Raw genomic sequence first — 22,198 nt, 5'->3', positions numbered from 1 at the left:
GTGGTAACCGATCATGGTATTTAGTTAGCCATTTTATGGAAACTGGTAGCCACTTGGAAGTAGAACCGAACTTTGTGTTTGGTAGATACGTTAAACCCATGAATGGTAATTGAATGTTTTTGATCAATCACATAGTTCTTGGAAATCAGATGAACCAATTCTAAACTTGTTTGGAAGTGTGGCAAATCGGTTCCAAGATTGTAAATATGAAAAAGGATTTACAAAGTAAAGATGTCTACATACTTTGAACATGTGCAGTAATTCTTATCTATTACTGTTCAAAGATATTCCTTAATAACTAAAGGAGAATCCCAGTTCGAAATAAATTGAGAATCTTTTAATTAAGATTTTAGTTTTATATGCTTTTAATTTCCAGCAATTAAATGCATATCTTTAGAAAATAAAAATTGGTAATGTGCATTTACTAATTGGAGATTTTCTACTGAGATTTCGGTCAGTATTTGGACAGAGCATTTCTAGGAATTATGAAAACCGATTTTGGCTTTATTGCATATCTTTGAGAATATTCGGTTTTGAAAATTCCTTGGTGTCCAAACTTCCTTGGTCTATAAATATTGAAGTTTTCATTTCGAGCAAACTAATCCTCAGAGCCAGCAAAACTACCTAGTTGTGTTGTTACTGGTGTAACCGTCTATTCGGAGAGGAAAGTACCCTAATTAGGCGAAATCTCTTACGACCGCTCGTTTTAAAGACTTTTTTGGGACTGAGAAGCTCTAGGAGTACCGTTGGTGGGAAACTAGATAATTTCAGTTTATTATTAGTTTTCGATTGATTTGATTGACTAACAGTTGTTGAACTTTGATTGCACCTAGTTTGTTTATGCTTGAGAATCTTCTCTTCTGATATAAGATTCACTCAAACTAGATCGAAGTGTCGACGGGGATCTTTTCACTGTTTGTAGATCTAAAGACGTCTTATGATAATCCATCGTTAATAGACTTCATTCTGTGTGTGATTGATCACAAGAGATTCAAGTTGTTTGTGTGCAGGTGTTTATTGAAGATCTAAGAAGATCTGAAGACAAAGAAGAATTCTTATTTGAGTTCATAATCTTTGGTGTGCGCAAAACTTGATCGGCTGGGGATCCAACTATAATCGGTTTATCTTTTGATAGATTGGATTGATTAGTTGCGCAGATCGGCATCAACACATTTCTTTGTGATTCATAGTATTGATTGCATAGTCTAAACAATTACTTTGGTAGTTGTTGAATAGATTGATCTAGAACCCGACAAAGGAGTTTGTTGGTTAAACGGAAGATCCTTTTGTCAAACTCATATCACGTTGTTTGAAAAGAGTTGTTACCGAACAGATTTGTTGTTCCTTTACTGTTTGGAATACGAACCAAACGAATTGTTCCAAGTGCGTGAATTATTGCAAGTTGGAGGCGCAGGGATACTGAGGGAACTAGGTGAACTATAGGTTTAGTTGCTTGGTCTCAACTATACGAAGTTGGTTTGGATTTTGTACAACGGCTTAATTATGAGAGTATTCAATTCTGGACAAGGTCCCGGGGTTTTTCGGCATTTGCGGTTTCCTCGTTAACAAAATCTTATTGTGTCTTTTACTTTTCTATTTCAACAATTATATTTGTTTTTATTATAATTAGAAGTAAAATACACAAACGTTAATTCCTAATTACTTGATAACAATCCTATAGTGTTTGGTTAAGTCCGAACCTATTATCAAGCAATCATATTTCGTTGTTGTATTGTATCGATCTTGAATCTATAGTCAATTACATAAGTTATCTTATTGTCGTATTGTCTCGATCTTGTATCCATGGACGATCACAAGAAGTGTGAAACCGATTCGTTGTATTGTCTCGACTAAGTCCATAGAAAATCACTTTCGGAGAAAGGACTTATAGGTGGAAAAGTTTTATATTGAGGTATATTTGAGTACCCTCGTCTTTTCACAGGTTAACTAGTCAAGGGAATATTATACTTAAATCAGTCAAGATGTTGTTCAGATTATGGTTGTTGTCCTTTGGAATCCTCTTTTTTAAGCACATTTACTAAGACTATTTTGATGCATCTTTCTCCAGGGAAATTAAACTTGTAGGGTTTGGGCTGATCATGTTTAATGAAGCAGGAAACTTTCAAGGAGCTTTGTGCATCGCCGCAGTAGCTCAAGATGAAATGCAAGATGAGGCAATTACGGGTTTGGAAGGTATAAAATGCGCCAGGAAAAAAAAGATCCCCAATCTTTACTTAGAAGGAGATAGTCTCAATGTAGTGAAGGCAATCAATAGTAGCTTAGGGGCTGTAAAATGGACAACAAACAGTATCATCTATGACTCTCACTAACTAGAGAGAAACTGGATATCGATTATATCATCACAGTGATTTACCTAAAATTACAGGTATCATTGGTGGTTTTTCTCTCATAGCCTGGATATCTAGTTGGTACAAATCTTATCAATGTTCCCCTGTACTATGAGATTGTTCGCACGACAGCCAAAGGTAAGAAAATCAACTCACCAACTATTGTTCTTTATTTCTTTTTTTAGCATCACACATATTTTTAGAGCAAATGCTTCCATATTTGGTGGGCAACTTGAGCCAGTTGATTCCAGATTTTGAGGCAACTTGAGCCAGTTGATTCCTGAATTGGAGGCAACTTGAGCTAGTTGATTCCAGAATTGGAGACAACTTGAGCTAGTTTTTTTTTTTTTGAGACAACTTATATCTGTTGTTTTCATATTGACTTTCGGTTTTGTTTTTGATTTGTTTGAGTTTGTTTTTGGGTGTGATTTTGATATGTCGTTTTGTATTGACGAATTTGTGGTGCAATGGTAGCACAACTGACTATATGTCAGGAGATGTGTGTTCAACTCACGCTAGATTCACTCATTTATGTATAATTTTTCTTTTTGGGGATAACTTTTGCTAGTTGCCTCCACATCTAGAGACAGCTTTGGTTAGTTACTTTCACTTTTGAAGACAACTTGAGATAGTTTCCTTAGATTCAGTGACAACTTGTGCTAGTTGCCTCCACTTTCGAAACAACTCGAGCTAGTTTCCTTAGATTCGGAAACAACTTGTGCTAGTTTCCTCCAATTTCGAAACAACTTGAGCTAGTTGCCTCAGATTTGGAGACAACTTCATCAAGTTGACTTCACATGGTGGTAGTTATGGCGGTTGTGGAAGAAAGTGGCGATGACGGCGGCGGTGGTGTAGAAAAGTGGCGGTGACGGCGGAGGTGGTTGGTAGGAGGAAAGTGGTGGTTGGCGGTGGTGGTGGGTAGTGGCGGTGGTTGGTGGTGGTTGACAGTGGTGATGGTGGTTGGCTGCGATGGTGGATGGTGGTCGGCAATGGTTGTGGTTGTCGATGGTGGTGGTTGTCGGCGATGGTGTTGGTTTTTGGCGGCGGCGGCGGTGGTGTTTGGCGGCGGCGGTTGTTGGCGGCGGCAGTGCTAGTGGAAATTGGTGGTTAGTGGTGGAGGGAAGTAGAGGTAGTGGTTATTTTTATTTTATTTTGAATAGTGGTTAGTGGTAGTGGTTTTGAATATACACTACGGAAAAGAGGGTATTTTAGTAATGTATTAAGCCCAGGGGTATATATTAAGTTTAAAAGGGTATTTTTCAATGAGCCTCATATTAGGGGTATATAGATAATATTCCCTTTAAACTATTAGCATATAGGCCCAAATACATTGTTAACCCTAAAATTGAAAATGTCATCATCCAACTGTAGTGATCAGAAAACAATCGTACCCATGTCCGATGATGATGAAAAATTTACATAAGATGCATAACAATATTTAGCCAAACATAATAAAAATTCAGGGTAATCCAATGGCTATATAAAAAGATATTTTTGAAGCCGTATGATTCTTCAAATTAACTTTTCTGTGGACACATCTGGAAATATCACATACTTTGGATTACTTCTCATGGTTGAAAATTTATCAAAATTTTACACTATATCAATAAGGAAAATATATAACGCATACCAAAAAGGGGCAGGATCCAATGACGTGGTTATATTGACATAATCATGACATGGTTTGGCCATTTTTCTACAAAATCCAAGCGACAACGAGTTTGAAGCTAATTTTCTGGTGACATGTTCCACTTATATATCTCCATATTCTTGCCAAAAATGAGAGTATTCCAATGTACAAAACTTCACCATCCATAAAATTTAATTTCAACCGTTAATCTTCAGCGATTGATATTCAAAATGGTATATGGTAGTCTTATACGTCTTGGAATGCTCTCATTTTTGGTAGGAATGTAGATCTATATAAGAGAAACATGTCACCAAAAATTTAGCTTCAAATACATCGTTGTTTGGGTTTTGTAAAAAAAATGGCCAAACCATGTCAAGATTATGTCAATATAACCATGTCATTGGATCCTACCCATACAACATAATCCAACGGTTGGAATTCTTAAAACTTAGGTTCTCTGACGCTGTTATAAATTAGGGTTTTTCTGAACGTAGACAGTTTTAAATTAGGTTTTGGATATTGCATCATATTACTATTTAATTGAAAATTTAAAAAAGTACGTAATACTTGATTGGGTTAAACATATTAAAATTTTGTGAAAATCTAACGGTCAAATCATTATGTTTGGTAATCATCCATTCGTGGAATATATACTATGAAAACGAAAATTTTTTGTTAAAAGAGATACCTGGTAACACATCCATAATATGAAGAAAAAAATAAAATCAAAACCATTTGAGGGGAGATCAACACTCATGCAAGCGGATGTTCTTATTTTTGGGTGGGCTAATTGGAAACACGCATGTGTTGACCTTACAAGGGTCTCGCCGTTAGTAGGTATTGGACATGGTACTTTCACGGTTGGACAAGCAACACTAAAGGTTGCCTCAGGTAAGATATCGAAGCATGAGAAAACGTGCATTCACAATGGACATGCTTTTATTCCCTTTTCTTTTGATACTTTTGGTTACCTAGCTTCAGAGGCGGTTGGACTTCTCAAGAGAGTTCAGAAAGTCATGCACAATAATGTCATGACTCCTGGTTCGAGAGAGTTTGGTTTTAAGATGATAGGTTTTGCAATTCAAAAAGGACTTGCGGCGCAGATTGTTGCTCACTTGCTGCTATGTAATTATCATTAATTTTTTTATTCTTAAATTTAACAATAATAAATGTCATTCCTGGGAAAAAAAATCAGAACCACGCTAATCTTCAAAAAGTAATCCAACACTGATATCGAATGATAAAAAAAAATTACACAATTGATAGAGTCGTGCTGATAACGTGTTGTAGTAATATGGAAGCACCAGAGATAGGCAATAGAAGGAAAACTTATTCATTAGATGTAAGATACATATTACATAGATATAAGTCTCTATATATAGGTTAGGCTGCAAATCTTGGTTACATATATATGAGCCGCATACAAGGGCCAAAGGTCCTACAAAAAATAAAAAAATAAAAAAAAATTAGTTTCCTTTTATGGACAACACTTATAGGTTTACATCAAGAACAAAATATAAGCATTTGCAAATGGCCACGCTCCGTACTGTTGTATTATTGTACCAAGCTTCAAACCCGGTGCATGCTAACTGGAATAACTAATTTACATAATTTATTACGGGAAACGTTGGATGGAAACTAAACATTTACAAAAAATAAAATATAAATAAATCAGTTACTCATTACAATAGGATCTGATTTGATATCCAAATGAATGTTGCTTTTTTTTTACTTTCTAATTTCGAATTTTAGCATGCGATATCGGAACTAAGTTATATGATTTCTTACTTTTTTCGAAGAAAATTGCCAATATTTCAGTTTGTATTGCTATATAAGCAGAAGGTTGAAGGCATATCGAATATAAGAGGAAGGTTGAAGGAATATCGATGAATTTGGTCAATATAATAGTAACAAAACACATTTGTGTTAGGGCATCGCTCGGTAAAACTCACAAGTTTTGGTACGTCAAACTTGTTGTCAACTTTAGTTCATCAATACTATTTCTTGATTTATAGTCTACTAAAGTCGGTCTTGGAATAGAAATTGAGCATGGTAGTTGATTGTTAAAATTCACCAATCTACCTTGAAGATTGAAGACTGAGGACGACGTCAACGAAAACTTCATCAACATAGGTATGTGAAGACTGACTATCCTATTTAATCGTATTATCTACCATTCTATCTACTGAAACAAGCCATATGACTTTAGTATAATGACGAAGATTACAAAGAAAATTCAAGCTAAGGAGTAGGTCAAGTTAGTTCTTAAAGACCACAAACTCTTTTACTATTTCGCGAACTTGAACTTATAAATATAAAGACTTTATTTTTAAATTTCAATTAACTCGCATGCACGAACTGATTTGCGGACTAGTTGATTTTGATATACTAGTGGACATTATTTAATTCAAAGGTACATGAACTTATTCATAAAGTTCGCGAACTAGCTGATTTTGAATGTTTCCAATACATCTTTTGTGTCCAGGTACACAAAATATTTTGACGGTTCACGAACTTGCCAAAATCAAAAGGTTCCTGAGTTTCGAGATGACTTTGAGTTCACAAACTGATTCGGTCTTATGATATATTACTCTACTTATTTATGATGGCTCTCTGGAAGACCACTTGGTGCATTAATTATACCTACGGTTGCACACATCTTCTTTGTAATTTAAAGAAAACTTCATCGATATAAATAGAGGACTCCCTGCACATTAGAATCTCAATCCTAGAGCTTCTGTGTCTTAGTTGCGTATAGATTCGTCCTCTAAACCTACGTTTGCTCTGGTAAAATGTTGTATGTTACGACTTTGAAAGATTTCACCAAAGAATCCGTGAAGCCCGGACAGGCTATCTTGTACATGATAGTTCTTATTATCCAGATCTTGTTCTTATTGATATTTTAGTTTCCTAACTATAAATCAGGAACTTTGAAATGACGAGGGAACTAAAACCACAATCTTAATCAACCTATGCAAGATACATCCTGTGTAATCTAATACATACAAGAACTTTCAAGGAGATTACAACAGCAAGATGCACACTTGGTATATAGTGTAAGTTCAAGGCCGAACCAAACTATGAGATCAAACCAAGTATTTGATTAACATACAAGTGTATTTACTTTAATTATAAAGACAAAGCAATATAACATGAAAGTAAAGTAAATCACACAACACACAAGATTTTGTTCACGAGAAAAACTGCAAGACATAAAGAACCTTGAACGTAGTATAGTTTTGAATAAGCCGCTATACAATCACTACTAGAACTTCGGATAGTTGAGACCAAGTAAATTATATAGTTACCCAGCTTCTTCAATATCCCTGCATCTACAACCAATCTGGTCTATGCACGTGACTCCTAAGATAGAGGCCACTATCTTAAGTAGCTTCACCTACTATGGAGACTTCAAGCACTAAATCTATTTGGATCGTATTCCAAAATAGTAAACGACTAATCTATTTCAGTAACCGCTCTATCAATCTCAAGAAATAAACTAGAAATATTGTTGAGTAGAAAGGCTTTTCTATTTAATTAATATAAATTCCTTTGTATCGGTTTGATCAACAAAGATCAAAATTACCAAAAGAACCAATCTTAGTTCCAAACTATCAAAGTAGATCTCAAAGAGAAATATACAAAGATCGATTGTTGATATATACAACAAGCTATAAAAGTCTATACGAGATAAACAAGCTTGTCAGATCCCAGTCAATCAAATGTGCACGAAGTTATCACAAAGATCAAAATACCAAAAAGTAAATCTTTTAGTCTTCAATCTTCAGTCTCAAAGTACCTGCACAAGCAACTAGATTCCAATTATGGTCGATCAAGCACATATTTGAGTCTGTTAAAAATTGACGATCACAAGTCATATCTTCGGATCTAGGTGCAATAAGATCTGATATCATTGATCCTTGAACTAGTTCGAGTGACCTTAGTCAATCAAATTAATAATTGAAAACTAAATAACAATGCGATTTAGTTTCGCACCAACGATACTACTAGAAACTTATTGATCCGAAAGAAGTCTTTAAACGAAACGCATGTAAGAGATTTCACCTAAATAGGATACCCTCTCCTAAATAGGATACTCTCTCTCCAGTGAGTATTACGAGAATACTACTAGTGGGCTTCCTCACACAAACGTTAGGTTCCATTTTTTCAGGGATAAGTTTGTAAGAATGACAAACTTCAGTATATATAATGATCAAGGTAGTTTGGACAATAAGGAATCACCTAAACCGAAAATGCTAAAGATATGCAGTAAATGCTATTTTTGGTTTTGTAAATATTCCAGTTGTAATCGAACTAATATACCAAAATCTCTCTTGGATGACAACTTGATATTAGCTAACATATAACGTATATTTTACTCATATAACAATCGAAGATGTGCTTATCCACCGGGATATGAATGACACATAAATTTTGAATATCACAAAGATATTTAAAAATAAAATATTTCGGTTTGAGATCTCACCTTGGGTACCGACAGAAATACTTGAACATTAAGTACCACGAGTTTAGCACATGCTCAAATACTATGTCGACGTCTTGTGAACTTTCTATATTAACCAAACCATATTTCCAATAGTTATCCAAATCCTAAGTTAATAGCCGAATTTAAAAAAGACTAAAAATAAAATCTTATTTGGCTAATCATAAGGATTGGTCCTCGTAAAGATCCTTGGGACCGGTCCTAGTTGTGATCCTTGATAAGGGATTGGTTCTACTAGAGATCCTTAGGATCGGTCGTAGCTAGTAAAGATCCTTTGATTCCTTTCAACTATGAAACAAGTTTCTGAAGTCTACTTCCTTAAGCTCATGTAGTTAAACATAGTTTTCTAGGTATTGAACCAATCCGAAAGTTCAACACACCAATTAACAACAAGTTATCAATTAATGTTATGTCTATGAAGTCCAAATAACTAAACTATACTTCATAATCCAATATACCAAAGTTTGTGTAAAGCCACTAGTATATGCTTCCTTGACACTCTGACCATAATGAAATGATCAAATTACTAATACTAGAGACACATATACATTCTTCATATGTTATGTTTTCAATATAAATGACTTGAAAGAAACGTAGATAGAAATTAGACAAGTCAACTTTGTATTACTGTTAGAGCATTGCTCGGTCGAACTCGCATGCGTTGCTATCTCAAGCACGTTTGTCAATGTTAGTGATCAAAACTATAAGTCTTGATTTCTAGTCTACTATAGCTAAGTCTCGGACTAGGATAGAAAGTGTAGTTGAGCTCAAGAACTCCATGGCAATCATCATACATGACGAAGGACTACTCAAGGAACTGGTGGAACTTCATCGACTAAAAGGTATGTGGAGACTTGAACTTATCTATCACTCAAAAGTCTATCTACTCTATCTCCTATCTTGAGACAAAAGTCGCTTTGCTATATAGACTTTGATTATACACATTTGCTATTTCGAGCCGAATTTATCTCGCCTATCTATTTCTCGAAATATATGTTGGTAAGCTTTCACTTTGGCCAAGTTCATCTTTACCTAGTGACGAAAGTCATGATATGTTTCAATCACTTTGAAAATTTCTTTGACGAAAAAAGGTTTGTGAATAACAACTATATAACGTCCTCTAAGAATGTTTCAATGATTGAAATGAGAGTTTAGATTATATAACCAATGTTGGATATAAGCATTGTGTGGCAACACATATATGTATAAGTCTTTTTTTCCTTGAACCGAAGTTTGCGAACTTTGTTGATCAAGAGAACCGGAACAAGATCCGTGGACTCAGTCCGCGAACTCAGTCCGCGAACCCAGTCCGCGAACTGGCGGAAGTTCTCGTCCCGAGAATATCTGCTGGAGTTTGAGAACTCTTTCCGGGAACTTAAGTCCGCGAACTAAGTCTGCAAACTTAAGTTGGTTATATTTAAAGACGATTGTTTGTGAACTTATTTATATGAACTAAGGAATGCTAAATGCAAACTGTGGCTATAAATTTCATGAACCGATTCGAGTGTATCAAATCGTTTTTGCTTCGATTGTGTCTTGTGTAGTTATATAATATTTCCTTGCAATTGAACAACTCTCTAACTAGTTCATTTGAGTCATTTGAACTAGTTATGGTGAAGAAGAATATGGTTGATATGAAAGTGCTCATATGGCTAACCATTTGGTTAACTATTGTTGAACCAAGAAATGTACATGTTTGGGTACGGTTACACGAACCTAAAATCGTGCATTTCATTTGTGTGTAACAATCTAAGTTTTCGAATCCAACGGTTGAAAGATATTAGCTTGAATCTAATCAGGTTTTCATCAAATAGTGAATATTGAATGCTTTGTTACCAAGCTAACATTGATTGCAAACCCTGATTTGAAAGACTATATAAGGGAGAACTCTAGCAACTGGGAAACCTAATCCCCACGCCTCCTGTGTGATACTAGTTATATTAGCTAGAGTCGATTCTCCTTTAACATTAGGTTTCTTCTTGTAAACCAGGTTAACGACTTAAATACTTCATTGGGATTGTGAAGCAAGACCGATACTACTTTCTCGTAGTTGTGTGATCTGATCTTGCATCTTTTATCGTTTTGAGTACAATCGTAACGATTGGATTGAGATTTATACCTCCGATAGGCAAGATAGAAAAGTAATCACAAACATCTTCGTCTCATCGTTTGTGATTCCACATCATCTTCTTTCGCCGCGTCGATTAAGATTATTGTGAGGTGATTGATAATACTAGGCTGTTCTTCGGGAATATAAGTCTGGTTTATCAATTGGTTCCTGTTCACCTTGATTTATCAAAATACAGAACAAAAACTTGTAGGTATTTCTGTGGGAGACAGATTTATCTATTCCTGTAGACTTTTCTGTGTGATACAGGTTTGTTTATTAAAGTCTTCGACTTTGGGTCGTAGAAACTCTTAGTTGTGGGTGAGATCAGCTAAGGGAATCAAGTATGTAGTATCCTGTTGAGATCAGAGACGTAGGAGCATAACTGTACCTTGGATCAGTGTGAGATTGATTGGGGTTCAACTACAGTCCAGACCGAAGTTAGTTTGTAGTAGACTAGTGTCTGTAGGGGCTTAATACAGTGTGTGTTCAATCTGGACTAGGTCCCGGAGTTTTTCTGCATTTGCAGTTTCTTTGTTAACAAAATTCTGGTGTCTGTGTCATTTCTATTCCGTATTATATTATATAATTGAAATATCACAGGTTGTGCGTTTGAATCAATCAATTGGAAATTCGACCTTTGGTTGTTAATTGAAATTGATTGATACCTGAACATTGGTCTTTGGTACCGTTCAAGTGATTTCTGTTGTATTCAGTTAGACTCACAGATTTCTATTTGCTTGAGAAAGAACTGAAACAAAAAAGAGAGATATAACTCTTTGATATACTTTATTAAGATTGAGTCTAGTTGATTCTCTTGAAAGTATATTGGAGTTTGTCCATACAGATTGCTAAGCGAAATATTTGATGTGGTTGTTGTACCCCCGCTTTTTCAATTACTAACCTCAAAGAGAAGGATGGTGTGTTCATCAATGCCGATACGTCTTCAGGTTCTTCAGAGTAACACGAGAAAGTGTTAACATTCTAATGTTTCTAGTTTAACCGAACAAAGTTGACTCTAATAATATAATCAAGCAACTTCGAGTTTTGGAGCTAAAATAGAACCAAACTTGATATACCAACGCTTGGTGGGTTCAACCTAGCAATACTTTAACAAACTTGATAGATAGAAATCACAAAGTACTCAGACTTTGTGATTCCCCAAGATAGATATCTAAATCAATTTTGGTTTGATTTGTTCAAATTGTTCTTGTGAGGTAGTATTGATTAAGCATCTTTATAAGTTTTGATGAGAATAAGTTCAACTTAATATTGAGTTTGCTTGATATCTTCTTTTCTTTAAGATCTCCCATAAGCATACAGATTCCCATAACTTGATTGAATATCTTTCTGAAGGAAATCGAATAGGTTTTCTATTAGATGCAGAATAGTCATAAAAGTCTTCACTTAGGTTGAAGAAACTCCTAGACCTGTAAAGGACGTCAACTAGGAATTGTCTTATGTTAGGTCTTGCGATATCCAAGAGACATAAATGAGCACAACTGAAGCTGAATTACTCATAGGGTCGACTCGGTATCCACTACATTCCAGTCTGAAATCTGATAGTAGGCTAGTGTAGCAACTTAATACAATATGGTGTTTAAGTTCTGGACGATATCCCAGTTTGTTTTTTCTTATTTGATTTTAGTTTTCCTCGTTAACAAAATTTCCTTGTGTTATTTCTTTTTCCAATTATATTGTTTATCTTTCTAATAGAAATATCACAAGTAGTATGTTAATTAGTCTATACAGTTGTTAAGCCTAAAAGACTGTACAGAACCTACAAGATTTATTCTTGAGAAATCGTATCTTGAAAGATAGGTTACTAGACTTTCTATTGTTGGAATTTGGTTCATATTACAGTTCGGGTACATACTAGATTATTACTTGGGTATTGATTTTTGAAATCGTCCAAGTTAAACTTATCTTCATATCAGGTATCAGATATTTACTGTTGATCTCTGCTACTAATTGTGACAAGTTTGTGCATACAGGTTTTCAAATTAAAATTTGATGTTGTACTTGGTTCCCCCTCTTTCAACTTGGTTATAAATACCTTATATTAGGATCCATTACTCAATTTGTAATTTTATATGCAAACTTAGAATCTCTAAATCGATGGAGATGCAAAGTGTTTCGGCACTGCACGATATATGTGACATGTATTTGAGGGTGCCTGGCATGCCGTGCGATCTTATGTTAGGTCAAAGAACCAAGTGTGTCTTATTATGCTGGAAAGATTTTGTAGTGAAAATCTTAAAGAATACATACACATAGATGATTTATCATACACAAATATTTCATAGTTGCTTATTGTAAAATAAAATCTGGTCATTTATTTTTGGGAAGATTACCTATAACGATGTTCATGAATGAGGTTTGTTGCATTCATGTTGTAGGATCAGAATCTCGCACAGAAGAATATGCTTGCGAAATTATTAACAACACATCGTGAAGACATCGCAGGATGATTTCAGAAACGACATAACAGATGACATCAACTTAAACATGAGAAAAGTGTGATGATCTTGTAAAAATTAGGAATGTTGTGAATGTTAGATTTGTAAGCTTGCGAAAATACCGCAAGCCAGATCCGAAATTAGGGGAAATCTTAGCTGTATATGAGATGTCATCCACTAGGTGGCATCCTATATAAAGAGAAAGGTAGGAGAGAGAAAAGGAACTGGTATTATTATTATCTTCTTATTCTTACCCAAAAAACAAAGAGAGGGAGAGAGCTCCAATTACTCATTAATGGAGTCTCAATGTAATTCATATGTAATTCAATGATCATAGTAAAACCTAACCACGTGGATGTAGATCAAATTGATCGAACCACGTAAATCTTGTATCTTATTTTCTATTTTCATTATCTTTATCTTTATTTTCATATCAAATAAGTTTAGATCTAGAAATTATAGTCATGATAATACAAGGGGTGTGTTGTAGGATTTCCTGCAACTACATTTTTAGCGCTAGAAACAGGGAGCGAGTAAAGGATTTATCCTTCCTGTAACTTGGTTCAAGAAATTTCCATGAAGATTAGCTACTGTTAATATTTTTCTAGATCTACAAAATTTAGGTTCAAAAATGGAAATTTTATGGAAGAAATCACACTTTCAGGGAGTAAACATCATCAACAATTCAAAGACATGAAAAGAGTGAGAGAGAAAATTGGTTTTTGTGGTGAAATTTAAGGAAAAAATGGAAGTTTCAGTGGAAGATTTTCATGTTCAGGAGAAGAAGGCAAATGTGAAAGAAGTTAAGGAAGGAAGAAGAAGAAAAGATAAGAGGCAGGCGCTGTAATTTTTGTCACAAACAGAAATTCGCACAGATGGTTTAAGGCTGAGCGAACAACAAATAGGTCACGGGTTCGAATTCGCAGAGACACATATTTTTCATTTTCTTCTCATTTGCATGGGAGAAAGAATAAGGAAAAAAGTGATGCGTTAATTTCACAGAGAGGTTCTTGCACAATTGGTCCAAAGAGCAGTATGTGCGTTCGTGGTTGCAAGTTCGAATTCGTCTGCGAACATAGTTTTCTTCTTATTTACAGAGAGCGAAAAAATGATAATTTCGCAATATTGTTTCATTATTTCGCAAACAAGAGGCAGCACAATTGGTCATCTTCGAAGTTAATGAGTTCATGGTCGTGTGATCAAGTCCCAACACATGCGTATTTTTTCGCACAGATATTTCTTTGATTACTTCGGACAGAAGAGAGTTGATGATAATTTTGCAAAGAAGAAGCTTGCACAGTTGGTCAGGAGGCATGAATGCAAGCAGCATGTCGCGGGTTCAATTCTTTCCTCTCGCATCTATTTTTGCTAAGCGACATTTATACTTCATGCAACGTATTTTTCGCGCGAGATTGACAACAACAGCGAATCACATAAAAGCTAAGTACCACTTTCCTTGAACATTTTACTTTTACAGAAAATAAAAGATTTTTGATTTGATTTACAAAAAGTCGCACGATTACAAAGATTTCAATTTCAAAGATTATAAAGATTACTAAGATTTCAAGATTACAAAGACTTCAAAATTACAGAGATTTCGAGATTTCAAAATTACTGAAAACTGAGAAAATTCAATTTATATGTTTCTCTAGAATATTTCTTTTGTAGAGAATAAAAAGATTTTTGATTTGATTTACAAAACGCGATAGAATCGCAGAATTACAGAGATTTCACAACTACAAAGATTTCAGAGTTACCATGTATTAGAATTTCTCTTGAATATTTATTTTGATTCAAATGATATGATAGTATGAAAATGAAAGAATGAATGAAAGAGATGACAGAAATGAAAGAATGAATGAAAGAGATGACAGAAATGAAAAGATGAATGAGAGAACAAAGAGACGCGAAAATTTTGCAGAAACAAAAAGAGAAAGGGGCGAACCTTTATGGCGTACACCCTAGTTCGCGAATACAATTTCGCAAGAGGCAAATGTAAGACTTAAAGTACGGCATATAAGGGGGTACCTGTTGCATGGCTCAGGGAAAGTTTACACCGCCCCCGGAACCTGAGTCATGGAGATTTGGGGTCAATAAAGCCCATCCGGGAAAGGCACCTTGGATTCTCAGCTTAAGCTTATGACTTAGGTTGGGAGACTAAGGTAATAAGAACTCTCCAAAGGAGTGCGGAATCTGATCAAGGCGCCGAGGTACACGGTTGAGTCAAGAGTGCCAGGGGCGTCTGGAGCGTACCTTGCCATTCTTGACAAGTCTTGGCTTATACTGCACTCGGCCTGAAGAAAACCCCACTTAGGGTGCAGTCTCGTAACCATAATCCCTATAGGCAAAAGGGATAAGAGGCTGCGAAAACAACTGGTTGTTGTTAAGACTGGATGGGAGGAGCTAACCTTGTATGGTAGAAGTACGCCTCCTTGAACGGGAAACCAGGGGGAGATAAGGGCGGAACCCTCCATTAAGGAGCTGATAAGTGTCTTAAGACGCAAATGTCATGAGGCTTTTTACTCGCAAGGGTATTAAGACTTGTCATATTTGTGCAACAATCCTGAAGAGGCAATAATACTAGAGAAAAAGATAAGACGAGATCAATGGGTCATTACAAGAAAGTGTAAAGACGTCCTGCGATTTCGTCGCAAGACGGCAATGTCATGGGGCTTTATTTTCGCAAGAATATTTAGACCTGTCATATTGCCGCAACAATCTTGAAGAGGAAATAATACAAAAGAAAAAGTTAAGGCAAGATCAATGGGTTTTTGCATGAAAGTGCAAAGACGTCCTGCGATTCTGTCGCAATGACAAGAGGTGGCAAAATAAGACCTTTAACTAGGAAGGAAAAATAAGACCACAGAAGAGGGTACGCAAATAAACTTGCGAAGATGATTATATGTAAGCAAATAATCTTGCGAATATGTATATGGAAATGAAACTGAGGCAGTGAAAATGCCGCAGACTTGATACTATGATCATACTGTTATGAGATACTAATATTGCATGAAAAAGGAAAGATGAAACACAAGTAAGAACTTGTGAGGAACAATAACTACACGAAGAGGAATGCATACACTAAAGAAAAATCCAGATAAATGGAGAATGAAGGCAATTTAAAGCTACATCAATTTTAGACGGCAAAATGAGCTAACTAACACAAACATTAACTATACATTGCAATAGATAAGCATTCTCATCATACAAGCATCATACTCGCATCATAAAAGCATTGCATAAGCATTTCATAGCATAAACATCGCATACACATTTCATAACATAATCATCACATAAGCATTATATTCGCACAAGTACTTTACAAAACTGTACGGAATAATATTGCAGAATTTCGTAATAATATCGCATAATTTAGCAGAATTATTCAGGATTACTCAGAATTTCACAGGATTATTCAGAATTTCACAAGATTATTCAGAACTTCGTAGAATGATACAAAACTTCGCAGAATGATTCGAAATTTCATAGAATGTGTCAGAATTTCGCAGAATGTGATTATTTCGAATGATGTGATTATCTCGCTCAATTATTTCGCACAATTATAAGCAACTTGAAGAGATTATACTATTGCATGAGCACAAAACATGAGACAGAGGCAAAGATTAGAATAAGGAAATAATTCACACATTCAACATTTTCTCAAGGATTCTACCCTCATAGATAAAGAACATAGGCAACTATGGATTACCAAGAAAACATTTTATGTTCTTTATCTTCTCGGCAAGAATCACCAAAAATGGAGTAATAATTTCTCATGAATAGAGGAAATGCTTATTATTCTCATTCAAGGACGGATACTTCTTATATTTCGAGGATTGAGTACTTCTTATACTTCTCAAAGGATACTTCATACTTCATACTTCTTATATATTTCGAGGATTGAGTACTTCTTATACTTCTTCAAGGATACTTCATACTTCGCATACTTCAAGAGATGATACTTCTTATTTACTTCGCAACGCTCCGGAACTTCACAAAAGAATAGAGGCAAGTACGTACTTTTCAAGTCCAGTATTCTTTCGCTCGTTCCTTCATCAACAAAGATCAAAGACTACTCCAACAACACGTATCTCGCTCCAACAATTACAACAACGGATTTTTTCTTAAAGATCGCTTTTCAAGCAATATTCAAGAAAAAAGAGGCAAGATGTAGGATCAGAATCTCACACAAAATAATATGCTTGCGAAATTATTAACAACACATCGCGAAGACATCGCAGGATGATTTCAGAAACGACATAACAGATGACATCAATTTAAACATGAGAAAAGTGTGATGATCTTGCGAAAATTAGGAATGTTGCGAATGTTACATTTGTAAGCTTGCGAAAATACCGCAAGCCAGATCCGAAATTAGGGAAAATCTTAGCTGTATATGAGTTGTCATCCACTAGGTAGCATCCTATATAAAGAGAAAGGTAGGAGAGAGAAAAGGAACTGGTATTATTATTATCTTCTTATTCTTACCCAAAAACCAGAGAGAGGGAGAGAGCTCCAATTACTCATTAATGGAGTCTCAATGTAATTTGTATGTAATTCAATGATCATAGTAAAACCTAACCCCGTGGATGTAGATCAAATTGATCGAACCACGTAAATCTTGTGTCTTATTTTCTATTTTCATTATCTTTATCTTTATTTTCATATCAAATAAGTTTAGATCTAGAAATTATAGTCATGATAATACAAGGGGTGTGTTGTAGGATTTCCTGCAACTACACATGCGGTACAAATATATTTCAAGCAATGATAACATATCCACAAATCAATATCGTATATTTAAAGTCGGTAATACATAAGTTTAGAAGTTGAAAGAGCTTACATTCTTAATTTTGGCTATTTCCTCGTAATTCTTCTTGATATTGAGAGATTTATTCCTAGCAAAAATGAAGAAACAATATTTATATTTGAACTTGTGTCTCGAAGTTTGAACTTGTATCTTTTAGAAGGGAATGTCTCAAAGACTGAAAGGTTGTGTGCCTCAAAAAGTGAGAGGTTGTTTCTCATTTGGTATGCGTTTTAGGTTTGAATAGATGCGACTTTTCATGTATGGACATGCTCCTCTACTATGGTTACACCTAAGATTTGATAACATAGCGATTAATTATCAAAAACTTGTGGTGTAGCGTAACCAAAATTAAGATTGATTATGGCGTTGATATATGGCGACTTGGGTTCCTATTATATACAAAGATTATTATTACGTAATCAGAAATAATATACAAAAGTCGGACTCCTGTTTATGATACCACTTGTTGGTACATTAGGAAGGGTAGATGTGAACATCTTCAGGAAAACTTTTCCAAATGCTGCTAATACTGCCAACAAAGTAAAACAACATCTCTGCTCTTACAACGTAGTCATCACAGTCCATGACACATTCTCAACAATCCATACTTCAATAGAGATACCAGACTGGTTATTGACAGATAAAATGCTTTCCATACAGAAAAACTTGGCATTCAGATAAGCATATATTAGGGAGAATAATGATAATATTTCTACCAAAACTAACATTGGACTAATTACTGTGTCCTTCTCGCGATGTTACATAGGAGTTATAGGATATCATTCTTACAGACTCAACAATGGAAATGAAGCAAGACAAGGAGCCGATTTAACTTTGAAGTGGAACAATAAACTGCATAGAGTAAATGTTGATTTTGAAGTTGAGGACACTAAATTTTGGATTTCATCAAGAAAGTATATGAAAAAAGAGGTCTAGACAAGGTTCTCACTGAGCGTCATCGAAGTATAAGCCAGCTTAACTATGGAGACGCCAGTGAAGTTCCTTTTGTGTTGAGAATTTTAAATCTTATTGAAAGGCACGATACTATTGCGACAGCTGTAACAAATATATTAGCCAGGTTTCTTTTAATCGGGAAGGACCCAGCCAAATCAGCTATTTGATCAATTAAGGATAAAAAATATTATTAATTGTGTCTTGCCCGATATGACCAGTCCTGATTACCACTTAGAAGTTTGCATAGCTCAATTGACATACCAAAAGCATAAAATGTGAATTGTGTCGTGCCAGCATGTTTATTATTTCTCTTTTACTATCGTGCTTATGACATCACTATTTTTTCTTCCTTTCACCTTTTCTTTTCTTTTTTACCTTAATGTAATGTATAAAGTCTTCATGATCAGCTGGAAACATCGTAATTTTTGGCTCAGAACCGGCTCTGCGTGTTGCAATTGATACACTTATTAATATATACTAGATTTTGTGCCCGTGTTACCCAGCGGCATCTTTTTTTCTTTAACATTTTCATTAAAAATGTGTCGCATTTTCAAATGGTCGTTCGCCTCGTCCCGTCGTTTAGGATTTTTAATTTAGCGTGGATTTCTGATTTGGTCTTAGAATCTTTAATTTAGTGTGGCGTGACTTCGTCTCATCCCGTCACGATGCTCATCTGGGTGAATTGTAGAGAGTTCCCGCAACAACACGGGATTTAAAGAAATATTGTTACTACTTACAAAATGAGTTACTACCAAATCCAATGATCAACCAAAAAATTTAAATAAGCAAGAGGTCAGATACTAACCATTTTAGATCAACCCAATGATCTGAAAATTTCAAAAATTACATAAAATTGAAAAGTGCAAGACTATCGAATTTGCTGGCTACCTTTCAATGTTATTAGTTATTATTGGGTCGTAACCAAGAACTTAAATCGTGCAGCTAAATACTAATTTACAATATTGAGGTTTACATTTAAATCCAATTTTCAATCGAATTACAACATTCAACTACAGAGTTCCATTTAATCTTTTGGTAGTCTAAGATCTTAATAATTACACTAAACACACCTTTCTTGTACGGGTTAATACCATACCAAGCCCTTAATGCAGTATTGATCCACATGGTAAACTAAATATCTCCTCTTGTCGAAATGCTCCAGTATATATAAACCGAAATATATTCAGTTTCTCCTTCCTCTCTCGTTGTCCTCATGATGATTGTGCTCTGTCCATTGTATATCAAGACTTGCTTTTCACGACTGATAAAAAATGGATGTAACCCAATTAGTTTTCCTTACATAAATGTAAATGCTCAGATAGAAGCACGCAGCACGCAAACAGGCAAATATGGAATGATATTTAAGAAACAACAAACAGGGAAGGATATATTACCTGGCCAAACTAACATTCTAGTACCCCAAGACAATCACGGGTACATCCATTTGTTTCTCTCACGCAGACAATTCAACGCGAACTATCATGCCCTGGATGAAGCAAACATCTCAAGCAATTTCCCGCATATAAAAATTCAAATAGTACATCTCAAGCAATTTCCTGCAGAGAAAAATTCAAGGAGTACACTATTTCCTGAATACATCTAAGAAACTCTCTGGAGTAGATCATAATGGTTCTTACCACTGCATAGGAGTCTCACCGCTTACATAGTTTTCATCCATTAGATGAATTACCAAATTCATCTTCATACTCAGCTATTCGTATAAAACCACGACCCCCATCCTCCCTTATTATGCTGCAAATTGATTGAAAATGTTTATCAACAGACAATCAACAACTGGAAACCAATTGAAGTTCATCTTATGAGGTATTACTTTGCAGTTTTCCAGATACCGATTAATAACTACATCAACAATGATTTGAATTGGGTTAGCAACAGTTAACAGATGAATGTTATTCATTGCTTGTTTGATAATGTTACGACTATGCCATATATTTGAGTTCCAGTAGGGACCCATTTACCTTGGTTCCGTCATGCAATCTGTGTTACACGCTGGACTCCAAAGCAGACTTTCCGTGTCCTTTTTGCAATGCATGTACTGGCCCATTCTGCCCAACTCATTGTCTCGTAAGAACACTTATCATTTTCTAGTTCAAGATAACTATTAAATAAGCAAATATACATAGCATCGCATAATTTAAAATTTGAAAGTCTTTCATAACAATTACCATGATTGAAATTGTATCTGCCTTGTTCACCTCCTTGTCAACAGTTAGAACACCCACATTTTCAATTGTTTTATTAGATTAGAACAAAATTTATTTATCCTAAAAACAATTATATATGCACTGTAACTGTGCTAAACTGTAATTTTAGAGCTGAACTATGACAGATTTTTCTCGTAAGTGGTAAGTATTTCTTACATTTCTTAGCACGATAAAGTCATTTTCTTAAATAGAATGAGATTATGAAAATTTACAGTAATGGTAAAAGCTTAAGGAACTCGCTTGATAAGGCACAATAATGACCATTACCATGAAGTGAAATCAGCATGAAAATGTCTGGCATAACTGATTATTTCATCAAAGTCGGCTGATTAGGCACAATAATGACCATTACCATGAATGTCAGCAACCACCAGAGAAGCAGGTTCGGAAGACTTATTCTGTTGTTTGAGTGGTTCATCTGTTTGAGTATGAGTATTGTCTGTGTCACTTTCAGCTCCAACGAACGCCCTTGCTAAAAATCAGAGCTTGAAAATATTCGCGGCCAATAAAATAATGAAGAAAATGGACATAAGAAAACAATATAGTGCCAATTCCATATAAAAAGTCATCAGAAAAGGAGTTACCTTGGAGAAAACTTGGTGTGGCAAGATAATGAGTCTCTTCCTCCAGTTCCAACAATCATTATGTGGTCCATGTTATTTTCACCAAGTGCTCCCAATTTATTGAGCTCAGGTTAGACAATCTTCCGGAATTCTGGACTATTTTGTCTCTTATACTCGGCATACATGCAAGCTTGGCAATCACCACTTCAATTGCTAGGCTAAATAGACATGTAAGCGTCAACATCTCTCAACCGTGTGCCCTTTCTATTGCCCGCTCTACACAATTAGTTAAAACATAGGTGGCTTCATTGTTATTATTAGTAAACGCATGAAACCCAGAGAGTACATATTAGTCTGTTGTCCAAGTATTCTGTAGTACCAAATCTCCAAGCAGAATTTTCATTTCCTTATCACAAAAATAAGGTGTTTCAGAATAGTTCCACCAACATCACCAACACCACCCAACACCAACATCATTCACCACACCCACCATCTATATTTCAGTACCAAATATGCATCAGGTTAATGTACTTCTGATGACTTTTTATACGAACTTGTAATCTCCCACCCTAATACCTTGAAGATTCTGCGACTCTAG

General features: G+C 35.2%; 1 long non-coding RNA gene across 1 annotated transcript; it reads right to left on the bottom strand.

Annotated features, from left to right (window-relative positions):
- Positions 1 to 19,994: 19,994 nt before the first annotated feature.
- On the bottom strand, positions 19,995 to 20,463 carry LOC113300438. Its single transcript, XR_003335799.1, has 3 exons — positions 20,450 to 20,463; positions 20,207 to 20,298; positions 19,995 to 20,073 (listed from the first exon to the last, which is right to left on the bottom strand). It is a non-coding gene; the product is annotated as an uncharacterized LOC113300438 (long non-coding RNA).
- Positions 20,464 to 22,198: the final 1,735 nt, after the last annotated feature.

Source organism: Papaver somniferum, chromosome 7 (genome assembly GCF_003573695.1).
Source record: "Papaver somniferum cultivar HN1 chromosome 7, ASM357369v1, whole genome shotgun sequence".
NCBI classification, from domain to species: domain Eukaryota; kingdom Viridiplantae; phylum Streptophyta; class Magnoliopsida; order Ranunculales; family Papaveraceae; genus Papaver; species Papaver somniferum.
This window is presented reverse-complemented; position numbering and strand designations above follow the sequence as displayed.